This window comes from Mesocricetus auratus, unplaced genomic scaffold (genome assembly GCF_017639785.1).
Source record: "Mesocricetus auratus isolate SY011 unplaced genomic scaffold, BCM_Maur_2.0 Super-Scaffold_6730, whole genome shotgun sequence".
NCBI classification, from domain to species: Eukaryota; Metazoa; Chordata; class Mammalia; order Rodentia; family Cricetidae; genus Mesocricetus; species Mesocricetus auratus.
The window spans coordinates 82,698,868-82,719,676 of NW_024429184.1; positions in this window are offsets into that span (position 1 = coordinate 82,698,868).

The window sequence follows — 20,809 nt, forward strand, 5'->3', positions numbered from 1 at the left end:
GTTTGCCTCTGCTTCCATCAGTCAATGGATGAAAGCTCCCGGATGGTTATAGACATCAAGTTCATTATCAGGAATGGGTCTCTCCACTATTGCTTAGCTTGTCTGTTGGGGAAGTCCTGCGCATTTGTCAACAAAGCACTGTCTGGCCAATAGGGAATCTAGATAGGAGGGACTAGGAGTCCAGAAGGACTCTGGGTAGGAGAAACAAGAGAGTTCGAGATGTAACCGCCGTGGGGTAGGAAGCCCGGAACTATTCTCCGGTAAGAAACATACTTAGATTAACAATTATGGGGTAATTACTTAAGTCAGAGCTAGCCAGTAAGAGACAAGCAAGGCCAACAGCTTCATAATGAATATAGCCTCCTGTGTGTTTATTTGGGACTGATGCGGCTCTAGAACCAGGCTGGCGGGAAGGCACCTCTCAAAGAAAAAGCTTCTCTTTACACTTGCTAATTGGTGTCATCCCTTTAGATCACTAGAGGTCACTCTGGTGCCTGATCTGTCTTCTAACCTATGATTCCCTCTTCCCCCTATTCTACTCCCCCCCACTCAATCAGAGTGTGGTGTATGGCACACAGGTGATTTTTAAATTCTATTTATAAAAGCTGTCTTCAAGGAAAGGTTCTCATCTTGTCAAAAAATGTTTGCAAGTAGATTATCATTATCTTTCCCTGTTAAAACAGAATGTTTAATGCTTAAGATTGTCTCAGTGACTTCCTGCTTATTGTACTCATTGATTCCTACTAATTTCCAGTGTGCCAGATAACAAAAGTAAATACTAATTTTTGCTTTATAAGATCATTACTGATAACTACCATGGCACTAAGTGACCTAAAAGGCACTATGAAAAGGGTTTAGCATTTATTTTCATCTTTCCTACAAGAGTCTAAGGAAATGTCATTGGTATTCTCATATTAAGAATTATGACTCCTGTATGGCCTCTCTGAGTGACGTTTATTCTCGCATCTCAAAATCAAGCATAGACTAATAAATAGAATATTCCTCAATCTAATATATGTGCTTAAAACATAAGTTAGATACATTCACAGCAGAATGAACAACAAACACATGGATAGTATTTGATATGAGAAAATGTTCACTGATGGATAACATATTATACACTGACACAATAAAGTATTTGGAAAAAATAAGTATGACACCTCTCTCCATTTAGGCCAAGCTTGCCTTTCTAGTTTGATCAGTGCCCCAAATGCTATAAACAAATGGGCACAGGAACATTGCCTTTTCCATATTTCCCACAGACTCTTATGGACTTCTGACTTTTCTTTTGCCACCTCTTGTCATAGTGTCCTTTGGCAATTTTTCAGCATTCTTCAATTTCTCTTGAAGATTAAATAGTTCTGCCTAGATAACCTAGTCAAGTGAATTGCTATATCTTACTTGACAATGTGTACAGGCAACTAGTTAATAGAAGAGTTAGGCAGTAGGCACTCTTTGGAGAAAGACCAATTGGCATAATTATTTTTCTCTGTTTGTTTGCTGAAGACTTTTGATAGAGTTTCTGTTCCATCTGGTCCCATAGGCATTTAGTCCAAAATAAACACACAGAGGCTTATATTAATTATAAACTGTTTGGCAAGTGGTTCAGGCTTCTTATTGGCTAGCTTTGTCTTAATTATTAGCCCAATTATATTAATCTAAGTATCTCCAAGTAATCTTGACTTATTGGAGAATTCTCAGGTATCCTATCTTCCTGGTATCTACATGGCAGCTCCTCTCCTCTTTCCTCTTCCCAGATTTCTCCTAGTCTGGTAGCCCCATCTACACATCCTGCCTGACTATGTTATGCCTGTCCATTGGGCAAAATACCTTTATTTATCAACCAATAAGTGGAACATATATTCATAGCATACAGAAGGACATCCCCAATCAAAGAACTGCTGAATGTGTGTGCACATGGCAGACATGGTCCTCTTCTATGGTACCTACATAGTGATATCTGGAGATGGCTGCCCCTTCATTTGGTATTACAGTCCACGTTCCCACTTTCTTTACTGAACTTCCACACAGTTTAGGGCTCCAATGTTAGGTGCTATCCTTAACTTCTCTGTAAATCTCCCCAAGAGCATTCTTTCATACACCCATCTGCCACTAGGGAAATTATTTTACTTCATGTACAATTTCATTATAAGAAAAAAATTGCAGGCTCATTTTTTAAATCTCTTCTCACTCTTAATCCAAAGAGGAGGTTTCTTTCTTTGTTGTCCCTAAAACAGATAACCATGTTTCTCTAATATTTCTTAGGCATGCTTATGAGAGTAGTTAGCTGTTTCCTATGATTACAGAGCAAAGACTGTCTTTGTTGACGTGACTCTCATATTCTTGTCTTGCTATTTTTCATTGCAAAATACACACAGCACAGAGTCTGACATTTCAGCTATTTAAATATATAGTTCCATGGCAGTGTGTTCACAGTGTTTGCAATGGCCACTACCAACCGTATGGAAGTACCAAGCTTCAATTCCTTACCCATTAAGCCATGACCTACTCCTCTTGCCCTTCATGCCTGGTAGTCTCTATTTTCCTCTCATTCTTCATGAAGATGAGTATTCTTACCAGTTCACATGGAGTCATACAGTATTTTTAGTTTTTGTTTACATCTATTTACCTAGCTTAACAAGTTTTGCGGTTCACATATGGTATTGCACATGTCAAATTTTCAATTTTTAAAAATGGGCATATATGTGTGCCATTGCATATACATGTAGAGATCAGAGGACACTTGCAGGAGTTGGTTGTGATTTTCCAGTATGTTGGTCCTGAGGATCAAACTCCAGTTATCAGACTTGGTAACAAGTTGATTTACTTGCTGATCCATCAGCTCAAAATTTCACTTATTTTAAAAGACAAATTAAATTCCATGGAATATATGCTTCATGGGTTATTTGGCTTTATGGGGAAATTATATCCACTACTATGCAACCTGGAAACTTGAAAGGAAGTTGTTGTGAGACTTGTTCTATATTTAATCATTTGCAGCCCAATTTCCTTTACCAGGGAAATCCTACCTTTTTTCATCAGAATGAACCTATGTCTTGAGATACCTTGAAAGATAGGTTTAGTGGGGTTAAAAGTCGATATAATCCCTACTGTTTGTGGAGTCCTGTTAGCATCACCATGGTAGAGTTTGGAGTATTAGATATGTGCTAATGCAAAGGTCAGCTCCTTAGAAATAAGGATTTTCCTGTGCAAAGTATGAATGATGTTAAGGTTGAACAAACACTTTTGGAAGGTATCCTTACTCCAGACAAAGATAGGGTGACTTCCTCAAGACAGCATTACCCCTGTTGTAACTACAGTTGCAGAGTCTTGACCCCAAGACTTAGGCTTTTATCACTAGCATTCCCCATACAGTTTTATAGTTTAATAGTGATTTCCAAAGTACTTGTATGGACTTGAGTACATGATGTATTTTAGAAATGCAATTGCGTCTAGCATTTTCTGTTCTGTGCTGAATCTATAAATTACACAACCCAATAATTGCCTTCCCCCCCTACTTCCACTGTAAGTGGCCTCAGGAATAATAAGTTGATATCTTCTGAGTTCCTTTTGAAAAAGGTGTTAGAAACTTCTCTAAAATTAGTTGTATCACCTTTATAAAATTTAAAAGCAAAATATCATTCTTTGTCAAAAGCCATTCCTATCCTGATTTGTTTCAATTATAACCTTTGATTAGCTATTGAAAATCTCTGACTTCACGATTACATTGTGCTATCCCAGGAATCATATCAGTGTAATCCATGAAGTAACCGATGAAAGTTCTCTGAGCAGTGTATCTGGGAACAGAGCATCAAAATACTATAAGGGTTGTGCAGAGCAAACTGCCGTTGCTTCAAGTCTGTGGCCGTTACTTTGGCTTTAGGCATTGATCAATGCTGTCAATTTGATTTATTAACTTCCTAATTACTAAAAAGAATTTCTAAAGATTTATTGCTCTGCCTGAAAAGCTATCACCTGAGAAGTAACCTTAAGCAGTGTCTGCCTTGAAAAAGGGCCTTAACATGATAAGCTCATCTACTACACTATTATTCCTCCATGAAAGTATTTTCCAAAGTGCTCATGTAGACCTGAATAAAATGAGAATATCCTTTATCATAGATGATGTAATTTAAGCTTTAATTCTTAAAGTATTCTTCACCATCAGTGTTGATTGTTCTCTCTAAACAAAGGAGATGAGTAAAGGAAAATTCCAAATCACGTAGAAGTTAGCAAGAAGGGAACACAGGTGACCTGTGTTGTAACCCCTTTGACCAAAGAGACTGTATTATGAAGAAGGATTCAATTAAAAGACATGGAAGTGCCCAGAAAGGTTCACTTTAGGATATCCCTAAGGAAAAAATGGTCAATAAGGCCAATGGACCTCTGTCAGCTACGAAGTCACAGATCATTAGCAGAGAGGAATTGCTCCCTACTCAGTATCCATTGGACATTCCTAGCTAAGGTTGTACTTCCATGTATTCTTGCTATGGCTACAGATTTCTCATGTCCTAGACCAATATTCTTGTTTGGATGGAACCCAAGGATTTTATTTTGGGGAGTTACTTTTATATAGTAAGCTTGGTTTTGATTTTGATTGTGTGTCTTTCATAGGATGCTTTGATAAATCTGGTGCACATAAAGGGATGGTGGTCTGCAGACCAAATTGTGGTTTACCTACTGTAGTGCATGAGTATGAGTTCTCATTTGGGGCTGACTAAAATATGAGAAAGATGAAAGAGTGACCCTTAAGATCGGGACTGGGTTATTAGAATATAGCTGTAACAAACTGTAGATGATTAATGTGTGACTGTATTTATTATCATTCTCTTAGTGTCTAAGATTTCATTAGATTTCTGTTCTTAGTTCCTCACAGTGGACTTAACATACAGTTCTGGCTATCCCTTTCTACACTGTTATCTGTATACTTATACTCAGAGACATTATATATTAAGCTGAAGAATCATCTGAAATAAAGTGACAGTATATTTTACTAAGCCTGAGTACCTGCAGAGCTCTAGTCTAGACTTTCCAGTTACCCTTTTTTTAGGATTAGACATTTTTATTTATTTTTTAATGTAAATTAGAAACATACATGCTTCAAAAGTCAATCCCAGTTCCCCCCTTCTCCCTCCACCAGTCCCACCCCCACACCCCACCCCCAGCCCAATCCACACATCATTCCCCAGGGAGGGTGATGCTCTCCTTGGGGGGGGGGGGATCTCCAAAGTCTGTCATTTCACCCAGGGCAGGACCTAGGCCCTTCCCCATGTGTCCAGGCTGAGAGAGCATCCCTCCATGTGGAGTGGGCTCCCAAAGTGCACTCATCTGCAATAGTGAACAATAATCGAATACCCAAGGGTCCAGAGATTTCTGATGCCTCCTCACGGACACTACATTCATGAGTCTGGATCAGTCCCCTGTTGGCCTCTTAGCCATCAGTCTGGGGTTCAAGAGTTCCCCCTTGTTCAGTCAGCTGTGTTTGTGGGTTTCACCAGCATGATCTTGACCTCTTTGCTCATCACTCCTCCTTCTCTTTCACTGGGTTCCAGGGCATCAGTTCAGTGTTTAGCTGTGAGTATCTGTCTCCGCTTACATCAGTCACTGGATGAAGGTTCTAGGATGTCATATAAGATAGTCATCAACCTTATCATCAGGTAGTGGCTATTAAAGTAGTCTCTCTGTTATTACTTAGTTTTCTTGTAGATCTCTGGAAATCTCACTAGTGTCAACTCTCTCCTCAAAGCTATAATGACTCCCACAATTATTGTATCTCTCATCCTGGCCTCTCTGTTTTTACCTAGACTCAACCTTCCTGCTCCCCAATGTCTTCTTCTACCCTCCTCTAATCCCTCTCTCTTTTTCCTGGTTCCCTCTCTTCTCCCCCCATGTTACCAATCTGCTCAGGAGATCTTGTCTCTTTCCACTTCTCTGGGATGAAATACATATCACTTGGGAACCTCCCTGTTTCCCAGACTCACTGTCCCTGGGATTGTAGGCTAACACTCCACTGATCCATGTCTAAAATCCATATATGACTGAGTACATACCATGTTTCTCTTTTTTTGACTGGGTTACCTCACTTAGGATGGTTTCTTCTAGTGCTGTCCTTTGCCTGGAAATTTTAAAATTCCATTGTTTTTTTTTTCCACTGAGCAGTACTCCTTTGTGTAAATGTACCACATTTTCTCTCCACTCTTTGGTTGTGGGGCATCTAGGTTGCTTCCAGGACCTAGCTAATACATATAATGCTGCTATGAACATAGTGGAACAGACATCCTTGCTGTATGAATGAATGGGCATCTTTTAGGTGTATGCCTAACAGTGGAATTGCTGGGTCGTGTAGTAGACTGATTCTCCATACTGATTTACAAAGTGGCTGTACAAGTTTGCACTCCCATCAGCAATGGATGAGTGTTCCCCTTTCACCACATCCTCTCCAGCATAAGCTGTCATTGGTGTTTTTAATTTTAGACATTCTGACAGGAGTAAGATGATATCTCAGGGTTGTTTTGATTTGCATTTCCCTGCTGGCTAGGGATGTTGAGCACTTTCTTAAGTGTCTCTCAGGCATTTTAAATTCCTCTATTGAGAATTCTCTATTTAGTTCTGTACCCCACTTCTTTTTCATTTTTTTAAATTTATTTTTCATTTTAAATTTAGATAAGAAACAAGGATGCTTCACAAGTCAGTTCCAGGTCCCACTCCCTTTCCCTCCCCTCCTCCCGTGCTCTCCCCCCAACCCCCCCATTATCCCTTCATTTCCCCAGGGAGGGTGAGGCCCTCCATGGGGGTGTCCATAGTCTGTCATTTCATATAGGGCAGGGCCTAGACCCTTCCCCAAGAGTTCAGGGTGAGAGTGCACCTCACATTGTTGGATGGGAGTCCAAAGTCCATGTGTATACTCGGGATGGGTACTGATATGCTGCCCAAGGCTCAATAGATTACCTTGGCCTCCTCACTGACACTCACATTCAGGGGGTCTTGATCAGTCCCATGCTGGATTCCTAGGCATCAGCCTTGGATTCAAGAGTTAACCTTTGTCAGGTCAGCTGTTTCTGGGGGTTAAACCAGCCCAGTCTTAATCCCTTTGGTCATCAGTCCTCCCTCTCTGTTACTGGCTTTCTTGAGTTCAGCTCAGTACTTAACCGAGGGAGTCTGCCTCTTCTTCGATCAGCCACTGAACATAACACTACTAGCACAGACAGTGAGATAAACAATTAATAAATGGGACCTCCTGAAACTGAGAAGCTTCTGTAAGGCAAAGGACACAGTCAGCAAGACAAAAAGGCAGCCCACAGAGTGGGAAAAAAATTCACTAATCCCACATCTGACAGAGGGTTGATCTCCAAAATTTACAAAGAACTCAAGAAGCAAGTCTCCAAAACATCAGAGGACCCAATAAAAAGTGGGCTGCAGAACTAAATAGAGAATTTTCAATAGAGGAGTCTAAAATGGCTGAGAGGCACTTGAGAAAGTGCTCAACATCCATAGCCATCTGGGAAATGCAAATCAAAACAACTCTGAGATACCATCTCACTCTTATCAGAATGGCTAAAATCAGAAACACCAACAACAATTTATGCTGGAGAGAATGTGGTGAAAGGGGGACACTCCTCCATTGCTGGTGGGAGTGCCAACTGGTTCAGCCACTTTGGAAATCAGTATGGAGATTCCTCAGAAGAATGGGAATAAACCTACCACAAAACCCAGCAACTCCACTCTTAGGCATATATCCAAAAGATGCCCATTCATACAACAAAGATGTCTTTTCCACTATGTTCATAGCAGCATTATTTGTAATAGCCAGAACTTGGAAGCAACCTAGATGTCCCTCAACCGAAGAGTGGATAGAGAAAATGTGGTACATTTACACAATGGAGTACTATTCAGCAGAAAAAAACAATGGAATCTTGAAATTTGCAGCCCACTTTTTAATAGGGTCCTTTGGTGTTTTGGAGACTTGTTTCTTGAGTTCTTTGTAAATTTTGGAGATCAACCCTCTGTCAGATGTGGGATTAGTGAATATTTTTTCCCATTCTGTGGGCTGCCTTTTTGTCTTGCTGACTGTGTCCTTTGCCTTACAGAAGCTTCTCAGTTTCAGGAGGTCCCATTTATTAATTGTTTATCTCACTGTCTGTGCTAGTAGTGTTATGTTCAGGAAGCTGTCTCCTGTATCAATTCGTTCAAGGGTACCACCCACTTTCTCTTCTAAGAGGTTCAGTGTGGCTGGATTTATGTTGAGGTCTTTGATCCATTTGGACTTAAGTTTTGTGCATGTCAATAAACATGGATCGATCCACATTCTTCTACATGCCAGCCTACAGTTATGCCAGCACCATTTGTTGAAGATGCTTTCTTTATTCCATTGTATATTTTTAGCTTCTTTGTCAAAGATCAGATGTTCATACGTGTGTGGGTTAATATCCAGGTTTTCAATTGATTCCATTGGTCTACCTGTCTATTTTTGTGCCAATACCAAGCTGTTTTCAGGACTATAGCTCTATAATAGAGCTTGAGGTCAGGGATGGTGATGCCTCCGGATGTTGCCTTGTTGAACAGGGTTGTTTTTGCTATCATGGGTCTTTTGTTTTTCCATACAAAATTGATTATTGTTCTTTCAAGGTCTGTTAAGAATTGTGCTGGGATTTTAATGGGGATTGCATTGAATCTGTCGATTGCTTTTGGCAGGATTGCCATTTTTACTACATAGATCCTATCTATCCAAGAGCATAGGAGGTCTTTCCATTTTCTGAGGGCTTCTTTCACTTCTATCTTTAAAGATTCAAAGTTCTTGTGATACAGGACTTTCACTTGTTTGGTTAGCATTACCCCAAGGTGTTTGATGTTGTTTTTGGCAATTGTAAAGGGTGAGGTTTCTCTGCTTTCTTTTTCAGCCCTTTTATCATCTGTATATAGTAGGGCTACTGATTTTCTTGAGTTGATCTTGTAACCTGCCACTTTGCTGAAGGTGTTAATCAGCTGTAAGAGTTCCCTGGTAGAGTTCTTTGGGTCATTGATGTAAACTATCATATCATCTGCAAACAGTGAAAGTTTGACCTCTTCCTTCCCAATTTGTATCCCCTTGATCCCCCATTTGTTGTTGTATGGCAATGGCTAGAACTTCAAGTACCATGTTGAAAAGGTATGGAGAGAGTGGACAGCTTTGTTTTGTTCCTGATTTTAGAGGAACTGCGTTGAGTCTCTGTCCATTTAGTTTGATGTTGGCTGTTGGTTTACTGTATATAGCTTTTATTATGTTTAAGTATGTCCCTGTTATCCCAGATCTCTCCAAGACCTTTCTCATGAAGGAGTGTTGGATTTTGTCAAAGGCTTTTTCAGCATCTAGTGAGATGATCATGTGATTTTTGTTTTTAATCTTGTTTATATGGTGGATTACGTTGATGGATTTTTGCATGTTGAAACATCTCTGCATCCCTGGGATGAAACCTATTTGATCGTGGTGAATGATTGTTTTGATGTGTTCTTGGATCTGTTTTGCCAGTATTTTATTGAGTATTTTTGCATCAATGTTCATGAGGGATATTGGTCTGAAGTTCTCTTTCTTAGTTGTATCTTTGTGTGGCTTGGGGATCAAGGTTATTGAAGCCTCATAGAAAGAGTTTGGCAAAGACCCTTCTGCTTCTATTGTGTGGAACACTTTGAGAAGAATTGGTATAAGCTGTTCTTTGAATTTGTGGTAGAATTCTGCACTGAGGCCATCTGGACCTGGACTTTTTTTGGTTGGGAGACTTTTGATGACAGCTTCTATTTCCTTAGGGTTTATTGGTCTATTTAAATTGCTTATCTGCTCTTGATTTAGGTTTGGCAAGTAATAGCTATCCAGGAAGTCGTCCATTTCCTTTAAATTTTCGAATTTTGTGGAGTACAGATTTTCAAAGCATGACCTGATGATTCTCTGGATTTCCTCAGAGTCCGTTGTTACGTCCCCCTTTTTATTTCTGATTTTGTTAATTTGCATGTTCACTCTCTGCTGTTTGGTAAGTTTGGACAAAGGTTTGTCTATCTTGTTGATTTTCTCAAAGAACCAACTCTTCGTTGCATTGATTCTTTGTATTGTTTTCCTAGTATCTACTTTATTGATTTCAGCCCTCAACTTGATTATTTCCTGGCGTCTACTCCTCCTGGGGGAGTTTGCTTCTTTGTGTTCTAGAGCTTTCAGCTGTGCTGTTAATTCTCTAGTATAACTGGTCGCCAGTTTCTTCATGTAGGTGCTTAGTGCTATGAACTTCCCCCGTAGCACTGCTTTCAAAGTGTCTCATAGGTTTGGGTATGTTGTGTCTTCATTTTCATTGAATTCGAGGAAGTCTTTAATTTCTTTTTTTATTTCTTCTTTGACCCAGGGATGGTGCAGTTGAGCATTATTCAATTTCCATGATTTTGTAGGTTTTCTGCAATTTGGGTTGTTGTTGAATTCTAATTTTAAAGCATGGTGGTCTGATAAGATGCATGGAGTTATTCCAATTTTTTTGTAGCCGCTGAGGTTTGATATGTTGCCAAGTGTGTGGTCGATTTTTGAGAAGGTTCCATGTGGTGGTGAGAAGAAGGTATATTCTTTTTTATGTGGATGAAATGTTCTATAGATGTCTGTTAATCACAGTTGGGTCATTACTTCTATTGGACCCTTTGCTTCTTTGTTGAGTTTCTGTCTGGTATTTCTGTCTAGTGGTGAGAGTGGTGTGTTGAAATCTCCCACTATAACTGTATGGGGCTTTAGATGTGATTTAAGTTCTAATAATGTTCCTTTTACGAATGTGGATGCCTTTGTATTTGGGGCATAGATGTTCAGGGTAGACACTTCATCTTGGTGGGTTTCTGCCTCTTCTTATTTGAAGCCATTTCATATTTATTTGCTTAATAAATCTTATGTTAGTGACTTTCAAATTCACTGGTCTGATGTTTTCTCTATTGTACTTCCTGATTACAGTGAGTGTCTTCATTTGATACTGCATGTAACTAGGGCTTAACTAATCTTTAACTCTTTCTTCTCATCCATTTAATAAGGTACACACCAAAATTTTTCTCACACAGTTTTTCTACTTCCAGCATTCCTTCAGACTGTGTTTTTTTATTGTCTCCATGTCAGCTTTCAACCATTGTACTGTTTGAATTGTTTCCTGTAATTTTTGCTTTGTGTTTTCTTCCCTTTCTTGCATGTGTTGGTTTTTTGGTTTGTTTTTTTCTTCTATTGCTTGCATTTTATGGTTAGTTTTTTCTTCCATTTCTTTAAGGGATTTTCTCACAACCTCTTTGAGGGCCTCTATCATTTTCATGAAGGTGTTTTTAAGGTCATTCTCTTCTGCTTCATATGCATTGGAGTGTTCAGGTCTTGCTGGTATAGAATCTCTAGACTCTGTTGGTGTCATATTTGTTTTTCTGTTGCTGAGTGTGTTCTTATATTGCCTCTTCCCCATCACTTCTTCCAGTGGGTGTAGAAAAAGTCTCTTCCTCACCTTGTGTGTAGGCGACCAGGGTTCCCTTTCAGTGGGTGTAAGCAAGTCCAATATTCTCTGTCCTCTGCTCTTTGTCCTCTGCTCTCTGCTATGAATGTGGGCAGAAGTGGACCAGCTCTCTCTCAGGCTCCTGGTTGCTTGGTCGTCCTTCAGGGGTTGTGGACCTACTGTAGTCTCCAAGCCAGGGAATCCAAGAGAGGGTGAGCTGGATGAAATCAGGTCTAAGATGGAGACCAGGTTCCTACCTTTGCCCTCTGCCCTGAGTGTGGTCAGAAGTGGACCAGGTCTTTCTGCAGGCTCCTGGACACTTGGTCATCTTTCCGGGGTGGGGGAGTTGTCCTGGCTGCAGTCCCCAAGCCAGGGGATCTGAAAGAGGGAAAGCTCGAGGAAATCAGGTCCAAGATGGGAACCCAGTGCTCACCTCTGCTGTCTGTCCTCCAGTTATATTAAAGCACAGGAACCTCCATGTTTTCTTGGTATCACAAATAAAGTTTGGCTAAATGTACAATCGCTGACCTTATCCCCAAGCCACCATGTTTTCTAACTTTCCCTTCCTAATGGTGTCTTTCTCTTCTTGCCTCTTCTTATTTGAAGCCATTTCACATTTATTTGCTTAATAAATCTTATGTTAGTGACTTTCAAATTCACTGGTATGATGTTTTCTCTATTGTACTTCCTAATTACAGTGAGTGTCTTCATTTGATACTGCGTGTAACTAGGGCTTACCTGATCTTTAACTCTTTCTTCTCATCCATTTAATAAGGTACATACCAAAATTTTTCTCAAATACCACTTTAGATGATTTTGTTCTCATATTGATTTTGAAGGCATAGTTCAGATGCTGGGCTGTGTGATTTCTGTGCAATGATAAATGAAATAATGTTTCTGCCTCCAAGGATGACAGTGTATAAGGAAGGTAGGTGATCAAAATTAAAACTCTAAGTATATTACTAAGTAATATAATTTAATATATACCAAAAAAACAAAATTGGAGACTAACAAAGAATGGCTGTAACCTAAGGAGGTGACGTCTAAAAAATGACCTTAAAGTTGAGTCCTATAGCTATCATCTGTGCTCCATTTCTTTTCCATTAACTTCCGTTGAAATTTTTTGTTGAAATAAACCCTTAACTTCTCAGAGTTCTCCACTGATTCTGTCATGAAGTTTATGCCAATCCAAGAGGCCATTGTGTTACTACTGAATTCTGCTTTGTACTATCTGACTATGTCTTTGTTGTGGATTGGCCTTTGTAATTCCTTCCAGTCTATATCTATCTTTTTCTGTTGGGATCATATACATCTTTTAGTAGGGAGGAAAACAATGTCTATTGCATGCATCATTCTCCAGTAAACTAGCTAGAAGCAATGCCTTTATTCTGTGGGCTATCACTAGATGATTAGTTTTATATTTTCTGTCTAATATTTATTTATTGTATGTTCTAGTGAACTGTCCAGTATTAGTACAAGCCTCACTCCTCCACCATGTTTTTAATATATGACAACAAGTTTCTTTGTTTCCTGAGGTCTTCCAACAGAATTGCTTAGTATGTACAAGCATCCAATAGCCATTCAAGGAATTACTAAGAAATCTCACTTTCTAAACGAAAGCCATAAGAATCACTTTCAGAAATAACACAGGAAAGTATTGTCATCACTCATCTCTCTCCCTTGTACCAACCACATCCAGATGATAGATACATGTTTCTTGACCTGAAAGTAGTGGAATGTACAGAGAGTTGGCCACATAGAGTAAACTGGAAAATCTTTGAGTTCCTTTAAATTCCAAGTTAATTGTCAACCTCAAAACACCCTGACTCCAATAAACTTAAGTCTTTCTTGCCTAATTGTTACATAGTGTCATCGTCAAGCCTATGCTGGCTTTTTTTGTCATCTGGATGACCATTAAACCTCCTTCTGAGTAATATAACCGGTATAAGAGATATTTTTACCTTTTACTGAAAACCATATAGGTATAAATTAGTATTATTTGGCTTTTTCAATAATGCACCTAGATGCTCTTTCTTCCAAAGCTGTTGTCTTTTTCTTATTTTTCAAAGACAATCTGGGTAAAAATAAACCCCATTGATGTTGTTTTGACTGTCTCTTCATTAGTATAGGCAGAATCACAACAGACTGTTAGAGGCACTGATGACAAACAGTGGAAGTTATACAGGTATGGAACATGAGTAAGACATAAGAGCATGTGTACTTCAAGTTTTTGAGGTCACGGGGCATAAAAATGCTGCCTTTCCTAACGGGGAAAACAAACAATACAATGTCCATAATTAAAGCAAATTAAGACAAGGAAGAAAACAAACAGGATGGAAAGGAAAACTTTAAGAAACATGGGGATGGGGGAAGAAGGGAGGGAAGAAAGGAAAACATCCTTTCATTTGATTCTCATGTATAGTAACTCAAGTATGAAAGACAATCCCTAGTTAAATTAGCAAGATTGTAGTCCTCATTATAATGGGAGAAAATCGAGCCATTAAAATAATTATTCTAAAATGCATATGTTGATGATAATAAGATATGTTTTATTGCTTCTCCCTTTCAGGTTATTGAAATCCCGTAAGAGCCATTATCTTGTTGAGCCTTATTATATGGTTATAAGTTTGGGTGTGGGAAAATTATTCCTTCTTTGCAATTGCAGAGATAGGGGTAGAGTGCTGTATAGGTTATCCAAGCTACTCAACATCAGAAATTAGCAGTAGAAATTCTTATAGGTCTCAAAGCTGTTCATCGTTGAACTAAATACATTTCCCTTTGGTGATTCATCTAGAATCATTCCTGAATGTTGGTTGACATCATTTCTGAACCTAAAGCACTTCCTTTAGAATTCCTTATAATGAAATTTTTCTGACTTCTACAAATTCATACAGAATAGTAAAGCAAAAACGTACTACCAAGAAAAACCTTTGCATCGATTAAACTAAAATCTTGTGCAAAAAGTTAGAAATAAGCAAGATGGATTTCACCTCTTGAAATTTTTTATTTGATACTTAAAAGAATAGTTATCTTTCTCTAGGTAGTATGTCTGCCTAAAACCTCAAGGACAGTATCATGTGTTTCAACTCACAAGCATCTTCTCATCTTCTTTCCCACACCCTTGACTTTATCCCATGGGGAGGAAAGATGATGATGGAATTTGGTGAACTAGACTTAGGAATGAAATTTCCACCTTTTTGGTCTTCTAGAAGTATAGTGTGATTCTCCTTGTGACTCCCATTTCCCCGTATGTCTACAAGTGGATGAATTGATCAACGGCAGTCTAATTTGACATTTTCAGGGTTAAAGAGTTGTTGATTTGATAGATAAAACCCAGAGAGTCCTTTCTGTTCAGATCAGACTATTTCATAAAGCAAGTGGAATTTCTGCTTGAATTTCCTTTCCTGACTTTCCTCTCTTAGGGCCATTAACATGGAGATGGTATCGTTTATAGATAAAATCTCTCCTGGCTATCTCTTCCTCTTTCCCACCTGAAATATAATCTTTCATTTTTGATATTACAATCACTTTCAAAGTAAAAACCTGACATATTACATCCACTTGACATGCTTGAAAAAGATGGAATATATTTTTAGCTGCCTAATTTCCTACAGCATTTGGAGAAATAGGTTTGCCGTGTAGACAGTTTATTGCTACTCTCAGTAGGCTGTAGAAGAGTAATGAATAAAATGAGGTGCTTTTTTTGCAAGGGTTGTTTTTATTAATCACTATGTAATTTTAAGGTTTTAAGTTGGAACTAGTTTATAAAAATGCACCAGAGAATGAGACACTGAAATGGCAATGTTCTGAGGCAATTCTAGAAAGGGAGTTAAATGACACACTGGTAAGAGAAACAGGAAGATAAAAGACATGTGACTGTTAGGTGAAATTGTATATTTCCAGACAACCCCAGCTCTTTTACATGTTCATATCCTCTTTATGCTTCATCTGAATCTAACTGCTGTATTTAACCTACTGACATTTTTTTTTGTTTTTATTTTCTGACCCCCTGGTATCCAGAACTGCTTTCTTTTGTAGGCCAGACTGGAACTAGCTCTTGTAGATCAGGCTGGTCTCTAACTCAGAGAGATCCTCCTGCCTCTGGCTTCCGAGTGCTGGAATTAAAGACTTGCACCACCACTGCCAGGCTCAGAACTGCTTTCTCATACTATCCCTTTCCTACTCTTGTCATTTAGGCCTTATTGACTTCTCTGTTATTGATGGCCTTTGTAAAGCATGCCCTACAGTCCCATAAATTTTAGGGGCAGTGTCTTAGGGTTTCCGTTGCTGTGAGGAGACACCATGACCATAAAAACTTTTATAAAGGAAAACATTTAACTGGAGTGGTTCACTTACAGTTCAGAGGTTCCTGATGATAATGCATTTAACCTCTGAACTTTAGGTGAACTACCCCAATTAAATGTTTTCCTTTATAAGAGTTGCTGTGGTCATGGTGTCTTTTTACAGCAACAGAAACCCTAACTGGGACTGATACTGGTACCAGGGACTGGGAGATTGATGGTGAGCATATTTTTTGGATGAATTTGGACTATGGTATTTTTGGTCAGGAAAGGAATGGAATGTTTGAAGCATAGAAGACAATAATGCTGATAATGATTTGTACTGTTAGTCACCAGCTCAAGATATTTCAAAGGAGAAACATGTTAGTATATTGCTCAGAAATCATCCTTGTGATATTATGGTGAAGAATGTGACTGCTTTTTGCCCTTGTCAAAAACGTTTGCCTGAGGATAATGTGAAGAGTTTTGGATTAACTCACTTAGCAGAGGAAATTTCAACAGGAAGTTAGCTGAAACACTGGGCAGTATCTTGAGTATATATGAGACCTCAAAGTCCACCTCTAGAGTGACATACTTCTTCCAATGTGACTATACCTGCTCCAACAAGATCATGCTTCCTAATAGTGCCACTTTGTTTGGGGGTCATTTTCTTTCAAACCACCATAGAGACTTGTTTATAGAATTTTATGGAATCATCTACTAAACACCTTTAAGTTTGAACCATCTCCGTCCCATGGAACATGGTTGCTCTGCCCCATGTCTTTCATGCTGCTGTCTAAGCTCCTGCTTCTCTCTGTCTTTCTTCTCCAAAATGTTACCAGACACAAGTCATGATCTCAAACTCACCTGTTTTTGTTCTTAATTTTCAAAAATTGGCTTCCCACTTAATTATGGTGATATAAAGGAGTCCGTTGAGACCTTTGGAATTGAATTCATATAAGATCATCCACACAGAATCATTTATCATCACAGAGGAGATTTCAGAATGTGGGTCAGTAACCACTACCAAACATCCAGTGAATGCCAAGGATGCAGGTCTCATCTTGTCTGATTACCCAGGTAGAAACAAAGAGGCTCCAAGTGTAGCAGATATAATGCACTGAAAGTCCTAGCATCCCTTTGACTAGCCTGAGAACTAAGCAGCCTAGACAAACCAGGCTTCAAAAGTAGAGCATTAGCTGGGATTATCAGACAGACTTATACTGACACATGAATTATGCAAGTAGTCTAACCTAGTGGCTCCAAAGTTTACCGATCCCAATCTTACAACGTAAAATTTAAGCCTGTAGATACTTGATCCAAAGTTGATCATTTCTAACCTGTAGATAATGAATAAGGAACATAGAGTCTATCTTCAAATCTACTCTTTTGGCAATTCTAATACTATCTTCTCTGTTTACAGGGGTATGCATTTGGAGTGTACACATGTATATATTTCAGAAGTAGAAGTTTTACATTTCTAAGTGTCATCTGTAAAATACTGGTAATAACTTCTCTACCATATCAATACTAAAATAGTAAAACATCTAATGAAAATGAAATGCTTGGCACCATGCCTGTCATATGGAGAATTTTCCATGAATGGTGGCTGTGATTAATTAGAAACTGGGCAAAGTTCTCCTAAATATAGGTCTGAAGAAGAATATGAGCTAATAAAGGAATGTTGACTGGCTTTAAGTGTCTGTTCTACTTACTCAGGAAGAATTTGAGAAGATTGTTTTGCTTTAGGTCATACAAAATCAAATTCTTTTGTGCAAAAATAAAAATAAAACAAGAATTTTTAATAAATCATGTGTTCTTTGGTTAATTCTAGCCTTTAATCCCTCCAGGTATTTATAGCTAATATTTTGTTGCCTATTTTAGTTTCAGGCTTAATGATAAGCAAAGTCATTGCTAGTCTTTTCACCATGTAACCTTAGTCTCAGAATCTCAACAAATATGCAAGGAAGACAAAATGCTTGGCATTCTGCTTTCACCTTCACGGTGCTGCAGACTTCGTTGTCTCACTATTTCATGTGTGTGCATTGTGTGTACCACATGTGTGCCTGATGTCTGGAAAGTCACAAGAGGGTACGGAATCCCCTAGAACAGAATTATGGATAGATGTTAGCCACCCTGTGGGTTCTGTGAACTAAACTCAGATCCTCTGCAAGAAAAACAAGTACTCTTAACTTCTGAGACGTCTTTCAAGCCCCAATTATCTCACTATACTTTCAGATTCAGGGATACAATTATGTGTTGTTTATTTGAATTTTTGTGCATGTGTAACATATATGGATGCACACATGTGTGAGCATGTATGCATATGTATGCACATGTATGGAGGCAGAGGTCAACATTGGGTGTCTTCTGTAATAACTTTCCACCGTAGTTTTGGAGACAGGGTGCTTCGATTCCAAACTCAAGTGCCCATGCTTGCACAGCAGACAGTTTACCACCGGTGTCATCTGTCTAGGCCTTATTGTAAATTGTTAATGACTCACAGGATAGATTTCTCCGTTACATTTATTTACACACTTAGTTCCTTCCTCTATTTCCCTGACCATGCTCTCTGCTTATTCCTTCTAATGTCCAACCATCCTCTTTCCTCTTTCTTATCACATCACTTGCATTCTATTTCCTTCACCACTCTGCTACTTTAAGGCATCTTTCATGGACTCCATTCTATTTTACTGACCTGTTTTAGATACACTCCAACACAAGATCACTCTTAAGACCAGCCGAACCTTGAAACAAACCACATCTCCAAGAAAATATTCTGTTGCTGCCCCAACTTTCGACACACTAGTCTTTTTAAAACTTACTTTTTTATGAATGCACATGTGTGTTAGCACACAGTGATTCTAGTTCACTAAATTGATCATTTTTAAGAGTTTCTCATGAAGCAAAACATTGTTTTAGAACTTTCTGGACCTTCCCAACATGTGCAACCATCTAGTCAGTAATGGCTGATTTCTGCATTCTGGATGGTACTTTGAAAAAGTATAATAAACCAGCTATATATTTTATCCTAATCAGTTATGTGTTAGCTGTCTTCATACTAATCAGTTAATAGTTAATTGTCCCTGGTTCTCTAAGATCCAATATCAATAATAATTCTGTGCATAATAGTTTCCTTGTTCATCTAGCCTTACTCTGGGTAGGTGGATTGCTAAAATTGTTTCCTATAATAACTTAGTTTTTGGTTATCTGGACTTTGAATGCTTTTTAAAAATTTTTATGGAATCAGAATATTTTCAAAATGGTTGAAATGTCCAATTTTTCAGATGATAAAACAGAAAGCCAGTAAATAAATTCTATTAAATGTCCAGATAGAACAGAGTTTGAAAATTCCATGTTGTATTAAATATTACTTAATTAATGCATCATTTCTTTGATTACAAGGAGTCATTAGACCAAAGGAATTAATCTCCAAGTAGAGAAAATGCAACAGATTGTTTTGATGACACATAGACTGCAGTTATCTTCCATTTCCAGATGCGAAGCAGGGAGGAGAATTTTTAGGGCTAAGCTATTTTGCTTTTACACTAGCAAACCACTCGCTACAGTGGTTTATTATGTCACAACTGTATGAGATTTTAAAAATAGATGGAGTCAAGATTCTTTCCTTCCCAGTAAATGCCCACTTTGAATCCCATTTATTTCCCATCATAGAATGATAACACCCTGCCCGTTCCCTCCATTGGAACTTTAACCTCTGTATTCCCATTCTTTTGAACTCTTTTTCAGATGTCCCTAATATGTTGAGATTTTCCTCTTTTGGCAAAGACTGGAGAAAATCATTGTAGTTTATTATCATAGCTTCCTTACACCTAAATCTGCTATGTGGCACTGATAGTTAAGGTGGATAATATCTTTGAGGATAGAATATTTATCATTTTTGCATTCCTGAGAACCTCAAGCAAATATGAAAATTATTGACAAGATCTTGTGTATGACTGCAGTCTTCTGTTGCACTATTTTAGGACTTCCCTGTTTATGCATATTAACCTCATGCTGCATTATTATGAACCAAGTTCCCACCATTATATATTATAGCGTTGTTTCCAAGAGCATTTCTCTATACTCCCACAGTTATTTTGCAAAGCTATATTATCTCAACAAGAGAGTCGATCCAGTGGCTCAGGCTATTATTTAAACAGTCATTAATTGAACACCTAAGCGTTCTGCTCACCTCTGATTATATAGGGAACTATAAATATATGTGCAGTTGTGTAATTATCTCCACCAACGCTACTTTTCAAAATGGTTAATTATCACAAACATATGAAATGCAAATGCTATCTCTAGATGTTATTCAAAAGAACTCATGCAGGTATTATAATTCTATTGGAAGTATAAATTGTGACTTTCTTTGCTAAAATTTATAGTGCCTGGCATGTCACTTTCCAGCAACTTGTGATTCTAGCTTTTTCTCCAAGACCTCAAAGACTGGACTTATATTTTAAATACTTATTTCTTGCTTTGCATGCCAGTTTCTAGGAGTATAGTTTCATGTTCAGGAAATCCACATTTCTCATACGTGAATTCTCACACTTTATATAATCATTATTTTAGAGCACTGTATCTGAATATTAACTGTGTTGTCAAGAAAAGTTTATCAACCACTTTTTTCTATTCTAATAAAATGGGATTGAGACCAAGTTTATATGGCTGTTCTATATGTTCAGTGAATACTTTCTTTTTACTACTCATTTCCATCCTTCCTATCCTTTAATTTTACAGAGTTTGCATGTGACTCTGAGCTGTCACATCTAGACTGAATCAGTGACAGATGAAGCCACTGACCAAACAAACCTGAAGTGTGGTACATCATGCTAAACAGTATCACTGACTACCAAGCTCATTTTGGAAAAGAAATCACACTGTTGTGCTTAGAAATCAGGAAAGAAGTGTGTCTGAGACATAAGAGAAGAGGTGGATAATTTGGTGTCTGTAAGGCTAAGCTAAGGTAAGAAGCTGCATTTCTCAAGATTTTGACACTGATTACTGTGTTTCATTCATATTTCAAAGTATTTATTATCTACAAGTGTGTCAAGTGTCATGTCT